General features: G+C 32.7%; 1 long non-coding RNA gene across 2 annotated transcripts; it reads right to left on the reverse strand.

The window, feature by feature from the left end:
* Nucleotides 1-3397: 3397 nt before the first annotated feature.
* Nucleotides 3398-6711, reverse strand: LOC140010357 (uncharacterized). 2 transcript variants are annotated; one of them, XR_011817636.1, is made up of 3 exons: nt 6259-6711; nt 5690-5958; nt 3398-3630 (listed from the first exon to the last, which is right to left on the reverse strand). It is a non-coding gene; the product is annotated as an uncharacterized lncRNA (long non-coding RNA). The 2 variants fall into 2 exon arrangements; XR_011817632.1 differs by lacking the exon at nt 3398-3630 and having other exon boundaries at nt 5526-5958.
* Nucleotides 6712-18376: the final 11665 nt, after the last annotated feature.

Consider the following 18376-nt stretch of genomic DNA (forward strand, 5'->3'; position numbering starts at 1 on the left):
GACAGCAAGTAGTTGAAGCTACTGCTCCCAGAGAAACTATTTCTTTTGAAAAGCTTCATCATTTAGGGAGATGCATCTTTGGTTTCCAGCTCTAGCATACGACATAGATTATGATTTTTCTATCATAGGTACAATAATTGATCATATATGAGTTTCCTTGTTAGATCTAAGTAAAATTTGTATAAGATGGACACCAACCAAATCAAACAATTACACATGCTTTTGTGCATTATGCTAATTCTAGCAATTTGCTTTAGACTTTTTGAAATTCAACTCCTAATTTGTCAAATATATATATATATATGCTATATGATTTCTAGCAAGTTCAGTAATAAAATGTTCACTTTGATATATATATATATATATATAAAGTGAAATTCTTATCATCTGATTACTTAACGTGCATAAATGCCTGATATACAGCCTATAAGGTTTTGTTTTTCCTCTTTAACAATTCAATGATAGGTTATTGGTCATTTTTATTAATTGTTTGATATGTTGGTCATATATTTCGTAATGCTTTTGCTAAGAATGGATTTTGGGTCATATACAAGACAACTGATTAGATGTAATTTCTTAACCTTGAAAATAACTATGTAATTAGAACAAAAACAAATATGTGTAATAGCAGACCTCTTAGGCATGTGGTGTCAATCATTTATACTAGAGTTAAGAGTTGTAATTTGGAAGCACTTGGAGAATTTTAAGCAACTATGAAGTTTCTATTAGTGTATTTTAATAAAATCTTAATTAGTTTTTGGCTAAATCTTTACAAGGAGTTACGATAGAATTTATTGATGAGTTATCGGAATTATAATTATGGGAGTTAAATTGCATTTTGAATGGAGTTATTGTATAATTATTTGAATAAGAGTTACAAAAGAATTATTTGATCAAATTGAGTCTTTATAACCCATTCAAATGTGAATTAATTTTTTAGGTTACAAATTCTACCAATTAACTACAATTTAATATGAAAAATCCATTACACATTGGATTTTCAACCCTTTTTTTCTTAAGGTTTTGTAGCCGATAAGTAGTGAAATTCTCTAAAGAATTTTGCACACACTTCTCTCAACAAAAGATCATTCTAAAATACTATCCTCCTCACACTCATTTCTTTCTCCATCATTCTGTTTTCTTTGGACAAAGAAAGATATTGGGAAGCTTCTGCTTCTCTTGGTTGTGCAGATTAAAGGAAAGTAACAACTATAGAGTTAGGCTGTTGTATCCTGGAGGCGGTGCGCTAGACCTTCTGCATCGATTTGAAAAGTACCGTAGGGGTGTGTAACATCTTAAAGAGAGCGTTCTATGTGCCTCAACCCTACCGAACTTTTTAGTAGCTGTCAATTTCAAGGTAGTTAGTTCTGAAGATCAGAAATTATTCGTGTACTCTCCTCCAACAGTTTCTTATGATGGTGTGGATCTTGAGATTTTATAATTTAACAAAATTCCTATTTACTAGAGACATTGACATTTTTAATATGCCCTTGGATGTTGATGCTTTGTATGGGTGAACTTGTTCGAGATTTTGCTATGCCATTGAATATATGCTGTATTTCAATCTGTGACAACACTCGAATTCGATGCATTTTTTCAGCAACATGTTCACATAAAAACATCACCTGGATATACATCTTTTAGTTTCTATTCAGATGAATTATTAGCATTCAACAATTTTGTGCAGTCATACTCAAATTTTTGGAAGTTGATTTATGGAATCATTGTCACATGAGAGCTAAAAGATTTTGACAAAGACTAAAGTGACATTTCACTTAATATTGCATAAATCAATTGAATCAATTTCCTAAACTATTTCCTAAATCGTATGACTGTGGCATCAATTTTTCTTGTGGAAATTACCTTATCCAATTTGGTTCACTAAAGTCCTTGAGGCAAGGAAACAACTATATTTTGACTTACACATATATTTCGTGAAATAATGCATTTATTTAGTTAATAATCATTACATTAGTTGCATATGATATTTATTTATGCCATTTAAACAATAGTTTCATATGAAATAATAAATTATCATTCCAATTGTGTGTTATTTTTAACTTCCAGGAAAAATTTTCTTATAAAGATATTTAAAATATATAAGTTGAATAATGTAATTTTATTTTTTGGACAAGTTGACTGATGTAACTTTTTCAAGGCAGGTTAAGTGATATTCATTGTCCAGCAGTATATAGAGTTACTCTTGTGTGTATCAGAGTGTTAGTAAATTTACATCTACCAAATTAAGTTGTACTTTATATGATTCAAATAATTAAAATAAAGACTTAAAAGTTGTTAGAATAAAGGATTACATTTGATTAATTACTTGAGAGAAAAACTATATCGTCATGTCCAATTCTATTTGACCTATAAATTTCCTCAATCGACCATGTTATATAGGAGGCAGAATCCACTTAATTAACAATTTTACTAGAGAGAATTCACTTAGTGGAGAATCTTACTTTGTTGTATATATTTGTTGCTAAACTAGTGCCACAGGAACTAGGAAGAGAAATTGCATGCATTTAAGACGAACATTAATTCCTAACTACTAGCATTAGTTTGAATATCAAATGGGCCAAGTTAACCCATTCTCCACCAACCAAAAAAATGCTTTACAAACAAATGAGCTAGTTAGGCTAAGTGAGGGCCTAAAATCTTTTAGGCATGACTTCAATTGATTTGATTTTATGCCACATTTTGCCCGGCCCAAGCCAAGCTATGATAAAATAAGACTTCAATGTGATTTCATTTTATGCCATATTGAGCCCGGCCCAAACCAAGCTATGACATATACCATTTAAACATGCTGTTTATTTATTTATTAGAAAGCATAAACCGCATTATGCGCCATGGCAGCTAAGTTACATGTGTCCAATTAAACATAACTTATGAAGACACTCCTCTCTTGTTATTGTTTTTGTGTCTGTATATCTTCATTTATAGTGTATATATGCATTCTTAAGAAAAGTCATTGTAGCCAAACATTCTGAATTGGTAGAACACAGAAAGAAGGTGAGAAACTTTATCATGTCTGATGCAACTATTACAAACTTAAAGCACAATGAAGTAGAATGCTTTGTAAATAAATGCTTGATCCTTGAAGTATCATCAGTATCATATTGCTATGTATCTCAAAACATCCATAGATAATGGCAGCATTTCAAGAATGTGATCGGACCTAACTAGGCTCTTAAACATCAATGTATCACTACTATCTTAAATCCTGAAATTGAAATACCATGGTATACATTTTTGTTGAGTAAATTTTATATATACTGACAGTGTATATACTATCACCGTTGGATTTATAACACATATGCGAAAATTGTATTTCAAATTCGAATTTTGTATAGTTGTCATTCATCCAATGTTGACAGTGTATACACTGTCAGTGTAGAAAAAATTAATTCTTTTTTATTTCTTTTCGATTGAATATAAGCGTAGCAAAGGAATAGTGGGAGTGTGGAATAAAAAGGAGTAGTTTGTTGGGTTGAAAATCGCGGTTAACAACGAAGTCGTTCCAATTTGGATGAAAAGTCCTTTGAACCATGCCAATGCCATGGCTTTTATATCCAGTGTTGGTGTTTTGCTCTCATGCAGCCTGGGATCTGCAAATTGTGGAAGGCCCTGTAGATGAATATACATATTGTCCTAATCAATTTGTTAACAAATCAAGGCGTGTATTAAATTTATAAAAGAAAGTATTTATCAATATGTATTTGTATTGAGAAGGGAAACTAATGGGGGATAAAAGAAAAACAAGAATTAGATACTATTAAAACAAAAAAATCAACAAAGGAAATCAATAATTTTGGAAAATCGAGCAATTAAAATGGATCAAGAGCGAACTTTACTAATTTCCAGGTGTAGCTACGAACTATTCCCTAACCCCTAACTCCTCAACCCATTTGTCCTTTCCCTGAAACTTTGACCAACAATGACTGAAATCACATTTAAGTCAATTGTACATTGGCTATGGAGAGTTAATCAATACCTTAGGCCCATCTAATCCAATCAGTAGGAAACATAACCATAATTGGCATATAACTATGAATCTCAATTTTTAAAATTTACAACTTTTATAAAACAAAATCAAGAAAAGGAGCATGTTCAAAAGAAAAAACAATCCATAAAAACATTTGATATTAATAGAAGTAAAATGTAAAGAAAACATTAATTGCACAAAATTTCAAAACTATTCCAGATATTAGCATAGGATATTCATTAATCCAAGTAACACACTTGAACAGTGGCCCCGTTTGGCAAATGACTTTTTTGAGTGTTTGTCTAAAACTTTACCTTAGAAGTTGTAGAAAAAATTTTTAAAATGAGAAACTTTTTTCGTTTCTTTCTTTTTCTCTTTCTCTTTTTTTTTTCTTTTTCTTTCTTTCTTTCTTTTTTCTTTTCTTTCCTCTCTTCTTGTTCTCCCCTCCCCCTCCCAATCCGCCTCTCCCTCTCCCTCCCCTGCCACTCACCCTCCCTGTTGGAAGCAGCAATAGCACCAGTAGAAACCAAAAAAAAAAATTTTTTTTGCCTTTTCCTCTCTCCCCTTCTTCTCCCTTTCCCCCTCCCCCACCACTCTCCCTCCCCGTCAGAAGCAGCAATAGAAACAAAAAACAAAATTTTTTGCCTTTTCCTCTCTCCCCCCTCTCCTTCCCTTTCCCCTTCCTTGCCCCTACTACCGGATCTGGTTGTGTGACCAGATAGTACTGCTAGAAGGGTGGGGGAGGGTGGCTGGGGAGGGAGAGGGGGAGGAAGGAGGGAGGGAAGGAGGAGAGGAAGAAGGAGAAGAAAAAGGGAAAAAAAAAAGAGGTTGCTGGCACCGGAACCGGTCTTGGCTGGAGCAAGAGATTGTGGTGGGTTGGGTGGAAGAAGAAATGAGGAAGGGAAATTATTTTGATTGTTTTGGGTATTTTAAAGTGTGTAGTTTAAAAATTTTGAGAAATTTTTTGAAATTACTATAGCTAAAGTTATTAAAAAACTGGTAGGCGACAAACTTAGCCAAAAACTCCTTTGCAAAATAGGCCCAATATTTAAGAAAACACAAAAGCCGTGTCACTTCTTGCACATTTGGTTCAACCAAGATAATTTCAAGAAACACATAAAGGTAATAACTTCACCTAATTAATGTAAATGCATCGCAATTGAATGTAATCAAATACTATCCAAATCATCAAAACAACATAACAGAAACATCAAAACCTAAACAAAGAAATCACGATATAGTTGATCCAATATTACAATAACATCCAAGACAAAAAGATTTTCTATGATAATATTTATAGAGAAACAATGCCTATTCAGCAATACCACCAAAAAACAAAAAGGCTAAAACAACTTTTGTTAAATATGATAGAAAACAATCAAAGAGAATCTTTTGAAACTAAAAAAAAAGACCATTACCAAAAACTGAGGAAAGATCAAACATATCCACTAAATCCATTGCATAGCATTTTAGACAAAAAAAAGCACACAACTAAAGTAGATCTCACAAAAAAACATAAAGAACAATCATTTGCATCTTTAACAAAACTTACACCTTTATATTATTGCAATCTAAAGACCCACAACCCAGACAAGAATCTAATACCAACTCTAATTCAGAATCTTAATCTTTCACGACATTTAAATATGGATTACTATATAGAACAAAGTTAAAGAGGAGAAATATTAAGTGCAACTTCACCTTCAAGCTCTTGATGCTGAGGTACTAAAGTTTGATTCTCCAACAATCTCTTGTTCTACCTAGGCAGGTAATTCTTGCGTTTTATTATGTAAGTGGCCATTGCTTTGCCAGATGGAGATTAGGGTTCGCCAACTCGGCTGAGTCTGTTATGACTCAGCCGAGTCATAACCGGAACGGCACCTGCCGTTCCGATACTGATACCCGAAATGTCGATTACACCATATCCGATTTGAATCGCTCCGAATCAGCCGATATCCTCAGAATTAGCACTGTGTAGCAAGATAACAGCCAAATTCTCAGATTCGACTCAAATATGTACCAGTAAACAAGTTTAAACAGCAATTGGGAAGCCAACACCAAACAAAAAAAGAACCAACACCGAAAGGACACAAAAGGCATCGCACCATAGCTAGCTACGGCTGTTGCAGAGCATTTTACAAAACCAAACAAAACTACAATTACCAAAGGTGGTCCACACGGTTGTTGCAGTCTTTTCCCATGCTTTATTGTTTCATTTTTCAGCCACAAAGACAAGCTTTAGGGAAAAGTGGGGATAAAGAGAACCATACCAGCAATTCCTCCGTAATCTATCACTAGTTTTTGGGCTTCACTCCAGAATAAAGGTGACGGCCGGCTGGAGAAACACGCCGATTGGTTCTTCAATTTCTTCATCGTTCGGCTGTAGCTCAGATCTGTTGACAGCCGGCTCACATCTGTTGATGCCCGGCTGCGGCTCACATCTGTTGACGACTCATATCTATTGACGGCCAGCTCAAATTTCCATTGGAGAACAAAATATTGTTCAATGAGCCAGCTCTTCAATTATAGAAAGGGAAAGCAAAAGAAAAAGTAAAGGTGATGGCCGGCTCTTCAATTTCCACATTATCTGGCCGTGAAGGAGGTGAAAAAGTGAGAAACGGAAATTGGGAAAAAAAATGAAAGGAAGAGACAGAGGAAGATATGGCTAAAATTGAAGGGAAAACTCCAATGAGCTGCGGTTGCACTAAACAGAAGATGGGCTTTTGTACTGAAGCCAGCCATAGGGAAAAAATTAAAGGAAAAATTAGAAGCACGTAAAGTCTAGCTTTGGCCCAAGTAATTAAGAGATTAGGCTCCTAATCTTAAACCCAAGCATCAATCAAAAGGTCCGCATCTTCTTTCAAAATAACTTATCAATTTTAATTTTTTTAATTTAGCAATCAGATATGATATTTAGGTATTTGTAAATTTAAGTAATGCATTTTGACATTTTTTACATATTATTAAGTATATGATTAATTTGTATTAGTAGTCTCTTATCTAAATTTTAGTTAGAAAATATGTAGTGATTATTTGGATACATTTTAATGATCATAAATGTAATTTATTTATTTTCATGTATCTCAATTATGTTGGTTAAAATGATTTTAGGTAAATTAATTAGAAAAAGTAAAAAAAAAAAGAGTTTGTTGCAGTTAGTTAAACAAAAAATTGAATTGGGCAAATTGTCAAAGTATAAATTACCTGGCATAATTAAACTTGATTAGAAAAAATTTAATATATTTAGATAATAAAAAATTTTATTATTATCGAAATAATACAAATTACCTTGCATAATTAAACTTGATTAGGAAAAATTTAATATATTTAGATAATAAAAAAATAATTTTATTATTATCTAAATAATGCATATTACCTTGCATAATTAAACTTGATTAGAAAAAATTTAATATATTTAGATAATAAAAAATTTATTATTATCTAAATAATGCATATTGATTTGCATAATTAAACTTGATTAGAAAAAATTTAATATACTTAGATAATTTTCAAATAATTTTATTATTATCTAAATAATGCATCATACCATGCATAATTAAACTTAACTAGAAAAAATTTAATATATTTAGATAATATAAAATAATTTTATTATTATCTAAAAATGCATATTACCTTGCATAATTAAACTTGATTAGAAAAAATTTAATATATTTAGATAATAAAAAATAATTTTATTATTATCTAAATAATGCATATTGATATGTTTAACATCACATCTACAATTATTTAATTAATGTAGGGACAGTATAAAGTGGCTCCAAATCAAGACATTGGTTGGGATTATGCTACTCTAGTTGGTAATGACAGAAAGGTTGCAAAGTGTAATTATTGTGGTAAAATTGTACACGGAGGAATTACAAGAATGAAACAACATATTGGACATGTAGCAGGACAAGTAGAGGCATGTCCGGCAGCTCCAAGAGATGTAAGAGAGCTTTTAAAGAAACACTATGCAAGAGCTGCAACACAAAAGAAAAAAGAATCATTGCTTTCGTCCATCAATCTACTAAATGAAAATAAGGATGATGAAGATGATAATATTTTCGAGCTTAATGAAGAAGAAATGGAAGTTTTGGAAAGAAATCAATATAAGCGAACTATGGAAGAAAGTAGATACATGAGATTTATGGAAGAGCAACGTAGGCATTCTATATCTGGAGGTCAGCCAACTATGGATTTTACATCTGGTATGTATGTAGAAATATCTAAGAATTAATATAACATTTTTAGATTACAAGACTTATTTAATAAAAAAATTATAATCTTTTATGTGCTATATTGCAAGGAGTACCAGTTCAAGTATACCGAATATATTGTCCTCTAGAAATAAAAAAGCTTTGTCTTAGAGTTTTAAACTCAAGGAAGGAGTTTTGGGGCCAAAAGGAGTTGATTCATGCATGTTTCCCTCCAAAAATAAGTCAATAAAAAGTTTGTTTTCCAAAGAAAATACCAAAAAAGTTGGTAAGGCAATTGCAAAATTTTTTCATTTTAATGTCATACCATTTCATGCGGCTGATAGTGGTCCTTATTATCAATCGATGATTGACACAATTGCTAGTGCTAGAACGGGAATTAAAGGGCCAACAGGTAAACAAATTGGAGGTGAATATTTGAATGAGGAGATGACAGATGTTGACCAATACATTAGTTCCATTAAACATAAATCGAAAACATATGGGTGCACAATCATGTGTGATGGCTGGAGTACTCGGACAAGCATCCAATCATTAATTTCATGGTGTAGTGTGATAAAGACATGATATACCACAGCTCTATTGATTGTACAAACAAGGTAAAGACTACAAACTTTGTCTTATCCTTAGTGGATAAAGTTGTGGATTCCATTGGAGAACAAAATATTGTACAAATTGTCACTGATAGCAAATCTAGCATGAAGGCAACCGGAGAGCAACTGATGAAGAAAAGGAAGCATTTGTTTTGGTCACCATGTGCTGCACATTGCATTGATTTGATGCTAGAAAACATTGGTCAAATGAAGTCAATAAAGGATGCTATCAAACAAGGTAAGAGAATTACCAGTTTTATATATAATAGTGACAAAGTGGTCAACCTAATGAAGACATATACAAATCATAGAGAGTTATTGCGACCCGGCATAACAAGATTTGTTACCGAGTTCATTGTAATGGAAAGTCTTCTTCATCATTCTATCGAATTGAAACGAATGTGTATCTCAAATGAGTGGCAGGAGTATAATAGCAGTTCTAAAAGAAGGGAAGAAGCTGCTGAAGTGTCTGACTTGATTTTGTCAGAAAAATTTTGGAAAAAGGTACGGCAGGTATGTGCAATCATGGAGCCGCTAGTAAAAGTTTTAAAAGTGATTGATCAGAATAAAAAACCCACACTACCTATTATATATGAGGCAATTGATAGGGCTAAAATGGTAATCCAAAAGTGTAGTGAAAGACTATGAAAAGTATTGGGATATCATTGATGACAGATGGTATAGGCAATTATATCGAAACTTGCATGCAGCATGTAATAAGCATTTGACAGTTATAAATAAATATTTCTTTTAAACAAATTATTTTGTGTTAAAAATTTACTCACTTGATTTTTTTTATGCCATTGGCCCAGACTATTTCTTAAATCTCGTTTTTCAATATTCCGGCACTTGTGAATTTAACACGTCTGAAGTTAGAAGGGGATTGAAAGAAGTAATCAAAAGGCTTGAACCAAATTTAGAAGTACAAGCAAAAGCAATGAACGAGGTACAAAAAATAACTATTGTTTATTAACTTGCATTACTGTATAAATTTAAGAAAATTATTAATATTCTAACTCTGTAATATTCTTAGATAAACACATTCATGAACAAAATTGGAGAGTTTGGAAGTGCACTTGCAATTAAGGCAGTAGCTGCATCTTTACTATGTTCATAACTACGATTTTGTTCTTTAAATTATATTATGCATTAGTATGTTATTTTAATGATACTTATTATATATGCATAACTAAAATTGTATTTTTTTTGTACGCTATATGTTTTTAATAGCTGAATGGTGGAATATGTATGGTGAAGAAGCTCCTAATTTAAGAAATATTGCAATTAAAGTTCTAAATCAAACTTGTACATCATCTGGCTGTGAAAGAAATTGGAGTACATGGTCTTTGATACATACAAAACTTCGAAATCGATTGGCAATTGAAAAGTTGCACAAGTTGGTATTCGTGCATTACAACATGCGGCTTAGAGTGAAGAATTTGATGTACAAAAATGACACTGATGATTTTTATGATCCAATTGATTTAAATCACATTTTTGATGAAAATGATATATTAGATGAGTGGGTTCAAGAAAATGAGCCGTCATTAATTCATGAAAATGATTTGAATTGGTTGGATAAGGCTATCAGTGAAAGTGAAGGGAGAGAACAAAGTCATAACAATAATCATGATAATGATATGCCTTTATCCCAATTCATAACTGGTATGAAAAAGAAACATAAGGAGCGAGCATCTACGAGCAAAAGCAAGGGTACTGGGAAGAAAAAAGTTATATCAAAATCCATTTCATCTTCCTCTACCAAAAGTTCTAGTAGTGAAAAAGATGACATTAGTAATGATGATGATGATGGAGGGGCAAACATGAGACATTCTCAACTAAAAAATGTTTATGGTTGTGGTAGTGGTGGTAACTATCATGATAGCCAATATACTGGTGGCATGTCATAGGGTCAAGGAGATGATAACTATTATGCTACTCAAGACACTGATCATGGATATTGTCCTGGTATAGAAGCACAACGGCAACATTTGAGCAAAATAACTGAATTTTCAAGTGAAGGTGACTCTTCTTACAACTCAAATTCTAGGAGATATTCTGAATTTCATGAGCACATGCAAGATTTGAATATAGGTCATTCATATGGAGTCTATGATTCTGGTAAAAGTTTGGGTACTATGTGGTCAGGACATGAATTTGAGCGATCACTTGCAGGCTCTACTTCTTATTGCTCTGAATACGGATCATATGGTGGACCTAACCATCTTCAGAGGTCCACTAGTATTTCTACTGGATCATATGGTGGACCTAGCCATCTTCAAAGGTCCACTAGTGTTTCTACTAGTGGATATTATAATCGGCCAACTGGAATACATTATGATGAATTTGCATTTGATTCACGTAGTATTGGTTATTATGGACACAATTATGGTTCATCTAGTAGCACCAATGATAGTTTACACTATCGAGAGTTCAGTTACTACCATAGAGGTGATGAATTTGGATCAAATCCACCACCATTGCCACATTTTAATCATGGTTCATCTAGTGCGTCATCAAACTTAAGAGATGAACAATATGGTTCATATATTTCTTTCCATTCACATGAAGAAAATTAAATGCAAATGCCATATTCTTACTCTAATTGGTCGGAAGATGAGCATGATTTTGAACCTCCTCGTCATTCTATATGGTGCTAATAGGTATGTAAACAAAGTAAAAATGTATTTTTATTATGTTTGATAGAATTTAAGAGTTGTACATAATTCATTAATTTTAATATTTCAGTGATATTTATTATTTTATACTTTAGGAAATTGAGATCAATCATCTGGGTACTGCAGTGGATCAATATAGGGTGAAAATGTTTATTGAAAATATGGTGAAAATGTTTGCTTCTTTATATTTTTGCATTTCATAATATTATTTGATAGGTATTTGTTTTTTTATTGTATTAAACTAAACACCGCTGCTTCCTCTGTGTACCGAGATTTGTATTGTATTATGTGACATATGATAATTTTATTCTTATATATACTTTTTATCTCATATGAAATAGAATCAGAACGTACACTTTATTCTAAAATCATTTATTGCTAATGCTATAGGCCTTATGGTAATGACAGCATTATTTTATTTAATAATTAGTAAGTATATATGATAATGTAGGTATTTAGTAAATTTAAGTTTATAATTGTGCTTTTTATGGTATTTTCTATTTTTAGTAATTTTTTCATATTTTTTGAAAATTTTTATATACTATAATGTATGTATCACCCGATATTCATCCGATATGTCGCGACGGATATGGAACAATCGAGACCGTGACGCGACCGAGATCCGCGACGGCAAACCATGATGGAGAATGGTAATTTGTAAAACCTTTCTTTTGCTGAATTTTTTTGCTAGCTTAGGCCTTTTTGTACTTCTTTAAAAGTTTTCCTTTATGGTTTGTGGCATGCCTGTATATTTCTTATGCTGCTCCTCATTCTTAACTATTGTTATTGAAGATTCTGACTGAGCATCTAAATTTTTAGTTTCTATAGTCATCATACTTTCATTGAGGATGTCACCAAGTTTAGTTTGATGGTGAAGAAACAAAATCACCCAAAGGATTGAAATTGAGGTCGGATTTTGCTCACGAAGGAGACAGGATACTCAATCCTGGCTCAAGATTTTACACAAAATTTTTTTGCTCTTTTTTCTTCTTCTTTTTCCCTCTGTTTTCCCTCTTTTTCCTCCACCTCCCCTCCTTTTTCTTACCCTAATGTTGCATTTTGATGGAATTTTACACGAAACCAAGGCTCCTAAACCCTCACCTCAAAGGTGAGGATGAAACCCAGGTTAGCTGGGCAATTTAGAGCCATTAGATGGCTTGTTTTTCTATATCTTTTCTTGGTGATTCGGATCAATGCGAGGTGCCCTTGTACTGGGGGCTTTGAGGGAAAGAAAATGGAGCAGAAATTGCACGGAAAATGCCTTGACATGCCAGCTGCAATTCTGGTTTCCTGCATCTGGCTTGTACGATGATGAAAAAGAATAGCGCACGTGCGTGAAGGGATTTTTTTTTTTTTTACAAAATCTAATTTTAATTTTTTTCTTTTATTTTCTTTCTAAGTTTCTAAAAAATGAATTTGAGATGATTTTCTATAGAAAAAGTAATGTTGGCCTTGGTCCCTAACTTTTGATGTTTACAAAACAATGGATAATTCTAATATCTCTTCAAGAAATATTTTCAGCTGTGAAGCAAATCAGATTAAAATATCAAATGCTATTGAAAGGGACAAAAACTGTTGAAAGCTGTCGGACGCTTGGATCGGACGTCCGATAATCATTGCGCAACTTCAGACGCATGAAAAACTCGACCTCTGGACGTCCGAAGGAAATAAGATATTCCCCCTGACTCACTGATCTTGATCGGACGCAAGCATCGGACGTCCGATAGGATCATTCAAAGTCGACGAAGCCATCGGACGTTGAATATGTCTCCACCGGACGTCCGATAGAAACAAGATGATTTCTCAAATCTCTTTGTTTGCTGTCGGACGTTCGTCGGACGCACAAAGAGCTTGCACCGGACGTCCGATAGAATTGAAGAAAATTTCTCAAACTCACTGCCTACTGTCGGACGCAAAAAATAGGAGTACCGGACGTCCGATACTCCAACGGCTAGTTGACTATTCAACTATTTTCTATCCATTGAAAGCATTAATGTGGCACTTTGTTGATCCTATATAAATAGTGGTTGGTCAGATATTTCAAACAATTTTGACACACTGAAGATACAAAAGATCTAGAGTGATTTTAGTGAGAAAATACTCTTCAAAGAAGATTTGTAGTCTTAGTGGTGTGAGGTTCATTGTAAGTTTTTCATTTGTGAGTGAATACTTCATGAGTGTAGCTCTGTGAGAGTTATCCTGAGGGATAGTAAAACGTCCTAATTTGACCGAGTGGAGTTCGAGACAAGGAGGAGGTGAACCTTCATTTGTACACAAAAGTGATTGTAATTCATCAACTTGAAGTAGATTGGTTGAATTAATCTACAAGCTCAAGAGGAGTTGTGTAGTTGATTGGTTTGCAATTCTTTCCTTTTTATTTACTTTTTGTTACGTTTGTGATCTTTACATTGTTTATCTCTTCCACTTGGTTGTCTGCGATCCTTACAATTGGTATCAGAGATTGGTCTTCTTGAGATTAACTCAATCGACTTAGGAGTAATTATGACAACCAATAATGTTATTTTTTTGAAGGATATTCTGTCATTAGACCACCTATGTTTAATGGGTCAAATTATGTGAGTTGAAAAGAAAGAATGATTATGTTTTTGCAATCTATTGATATTGAATTGTGATTTATTATTAGGGAACGTCCATATGATGCCTCTCTTTTAGATGAAAATACTCACATATCTAGACCAAAAATAAGAAGTGAACTGACTGCTGTAGATAGAGCTCATCTCACCTTAAATGCAAAAGCCATGAATGAGTTGTATTGTGCTTTAGACTGAAATGAATCTATTAGAGTCAAAGGCTGCAAGTCAACCAAGGAAATTTGGGATAAACTGAGAAAAATTCATGAAGGTAGTGAGAATGTTAGAGAACAAAAAAATTTTATTTTGATTACCAAGTATGAATCGTTCAAGATGGAATCTCATGAAAACATTGATAAGATGTATTGTAGATTCAATGACCTCATTAAAGATTTGGAGGTGCTGGAAAAGGAATACCCTCTAGGTGAGAAAAATAGAAAAATTCTGAATGTCTTATCCAATGATTGGGAGAGTAAAGTGACTGCCATTGAAGAAACTAGAGATCTAAATTTCTCACCTATTGAATCTCTTATTAATTTTCTAACCTCTTATGAACTGAAACTTAAGTCCAAAATGCAAGAGGAAGAGGATGCGAAAGTAAGAAGGAGTATTGCTCTAAAGGCATCTCAAGATGTAGATGATTCTGCCTCCCTAGATGAAGAAGATGCGGAAACTGATGATAGTGATCTATCTCTCATCGCAAAAAGTTTCAAGAGAATTCTCACAAACGAAGGTTCAGAAAAGGAGGAAATAGCAATTCATTCCCAAATCAGTTCAACAACCTGAGAAACAAAGGGAAGATAGAGTTCAACAAAAAATAAATTGATAAGTGCTTTGAATGCGGCCAACTTGGACACTACGCAAGTAAGTGTCCAATGAAGAAGAGAAACTGTGAAAGAAAACCAAGATTCAACAACTTCCAGTTCACATGGAATGGATGCAACTCTGATGGTGAAATTGAAGAGGAAGATGAATCTGCTCAATTGGCTTTCATGGCCATTGGAGATGATGAGATAACATTTTCTAACTCTTAATTTAAAAGTGATGATGAAACTGATGATGATATTGAATCTTTCATTATAAATTTGTATGATAGTTTGAAAGAATCTTATGCTAGAAATAAGGAATTAGAACATAAAATTAGCTTTTTTCTTCAGGACAATGGACGTTTTTTTCAAGAAAACAAAAAGTGATTTCTTAAAGAAGAGTGAGACTGTTTTACACTTTGAGTTTGATAGAAAAACAAGACTTTGTGAAATGTTAAAAAAAGAACAAGGTGATTTGAAAAGAAGAATGGATAATTTAAATGAGTTGCTCCAATATAAAAAACAAGACTGTTTTCAAAGTAATAAATCAAAACCTCATTTTGGCACTCATTAGATAAGACTGAATCAAAATGCAAATGAATTTGCTATCCATAGGAAAAGTCAAGTCAGATTTATTAAACCCATTCATGTGAATACTTCTTTGGTTATGTGTAATTTTTGTTGTCAAAAAGATTACATAAAAAGTGATTGTTATGTGAGAAAGAATATGAAAAGAGGCATGAAATGCATGTGGATAATTAGACATGATGCTAACTCTAACAAATAGGAGATATGATAAGATTGATGAGATTCTTGTTCAATGCTTTTTTATAATTTTCTTTTGATGTTTCTGATATTTTGAACTGAGTTTTTCCTTGATATTTTTGAATATTATTGAAGTTTTTATGATGACAAAAAGGGGGAGAAAGGGATGCTATGTGAAAGGGGGAGTTATTCTGAGTTTATAAAATTTTTTGATGCATTGAGTGAGGGGGAGTTTATACTCATATCCAAAATTTTTTCTTTCTTCCATTCATTATTTTGTGATCATAAAAAAGGGGGAGAATGTTGATCTTGATCCCTAGCTTTTAATATTTACAAAATAATGGATAATTCTAATATCTCTTCAAAAAATATTTTCAGTTGTGAAGCAAATCAGATTCAAAAATCAAGTGCTATTGAAAGGGACAAACACTGTTGAAAGCTGTCGGACGCTTGGATCGGACGTCCGATAATCAATGCGCAATTTCGGAAGCATGAAGAACTCCACCACCGGACGTCCGAAGAAAATAAGACATTCTCTCTGACTCACTGATCTTCATCGGACGTAAGCATCGGACGTTCGATAGGATCCTTCATAGTCGATAAAGCCATCGGACGCTGAATATGTCTCCACCGGACGTCCGATAGAAACAAGATGATTTCTCAAATCTCTTTGTTTGCTGTCGGACGTCCGTCGGACGCACAAAGAGCTTGCACCGAACGTCCGATATAATTGAAGAAAATTTCTCAAATTCACTGCCTGCTGTCGGACGCAAAAAATAGGAGTATCGGACGTCCGATACTCCAACGGCTAGTTGACTCTTCAACTACTTTCTATCCGTTGGAAGCATTAATGTGGCACTTTTTTGGTCCTATATAAATAGTGGTTGGTCAGATATTTCAAACAATTTTGACACATTGAAGATACAAAAGATCTAGAGTGATTTTAGTGAGAAAATACTCTTCAAAGAAGATTTGTAGTTTTAGTGGTGTGAGGTTCATTGTAAGCTTTTCATTTGTGAGTGAATATTTCATGAGTGTAGTTCTATGAGGGTTGTCCTGAGGGATAGTAAAACGTCCTAATTTGACCGAGTGGAATTCGGGGCAAGGAGGAGGTGAACCTTCCTTTGTACACAAGAGTGATTGTAATTCATCAAATTGAAGTAGTTTGATTGAATTAATCTACAAGCTCAAAAAGAGCTGTGTAGTTAATTGGTTTGCAATTCTTTCCTTTTTATTTACTTTTTGTTACGTTTGTGATCTTTACATTGTTTATCTCTTCCACTTGATTGTCTTCGATCCTTACAAGTAAGAAATAAAAATAAAATTAAATGAATAGATAAAAAATAAAATAGGAATAAATGACACAAAATTTTTGGTGTCTACAGTTTACACCAACAATAAAAAATCAAATAAGGTTAAATTTTTGTACGGTGTAAATTTCTTGACTTGAACTATTTATTTTTGTTTTATTAGAAGAAAACAAAAATTTTCTTCTTAAAAAATTCACACATATGAAAAGATTATTTTAATTTTTAGTACAACTCATACTATATCATGTATTAAAATATATTTCCTAAAAAAATTTCTTGACTTCCTTATAACTGTCCATGAATTTTTTCAAAGTGTCAATTACTTATCAAAATCGTTCTAAGTGGTTGAGTCTAACTAGATTTAATATATCCATGTTCTTTGTTGTCCCATCACAAGCTCGATAAAGAAAAATATGGACCATTATTAGATATCAATTTATTTTTTTAATCTATATATTTTGGTTTAAAATTTTATTTTATTTTTTGGTTAAATAATTATTAAGAGAAAGGATAATGTTGTTAATTTGTGACCTTTGATGGAAATATTTAGTCTTGTTAAGCTGATAGAAAAGGTAAGTGAGATTTTAAAAACCTTAAAGAAGCTAAGTGATACTATAAGAAACTTCAGGGGAAGTTTCTAAAATTAAACCTATTCTATTCTGCAGAGTGGAGTGAAATGAAAGAAGGGGGATCCTCATATGTAGAAAGGAATCTAATGAACTTAAATGAATTAAATGAGAAGCCGTACAATATATATAAAATGATATCGGAGAAGGGACAAGAGATCGGGCGATGATATCCTCCCCTTCGCCTACCCCAACGCTAATTGGGGTCTTTGGTGTATTTATGCCATAGTTATTAAACCTGACCCGGGGAGGAATCCGGTGAAAGAGGTGGGTCAACGGGTTACTGGTTCAACCAGTGGACGAGTGGTCTAACCGATGGGTCACTAAATATATTTAAATATGATGTCGCATAATTTTATGCCATAATAAATATTCAATTAGTTTAATTTATTATAGAATCATTGATTCTTATAAGAATTAACAACCTAAATTTAATTAGTAATCTACCAAATTTCAAGTATAAAATTTTATCTAAGTGTAATTATCTAGTTTATTTATGAATTTTAAGTGCAAAAGTTTAGATATTTTCCTTTAAAAGGAATTGCTTAATATGTTATTTTTTAAGTCAATTTCATAATTTATAGAGTTTGGAAAATAATAAAATGTTACTATTCAAAAAGTCTAAATAAATTTTCTTTTGAAGAAACAAAATAAGAATAAAAGTATACTATATGATATAAGAATGACAGAATAACAATCAAGTTGGTGGTTGGTCCAACGGAATTGTATTCAATTTGTATGCTTGAGGTTGGGTGTTCCAATTTCCATCCACACATCTTTACAAAATTTTTCCATGTAGGCCGGG

Source organism: Coffea arabica, chromosome 1c (genome assembly GCF_036785885.1).
Source record: "Coffea arabica cultivar ET-39 chromosome 1c, Coffea Arabica ET-39 HiFi, whole genome shotgun sequence".
NCBI classification, from domain to species: domain Eukaryota; kingdom Viridiplantae; phylum Streptophyta; class Magnoliopsida; order Gentianales; family Rubiaceae; genus Coffea; species Coffea arabica.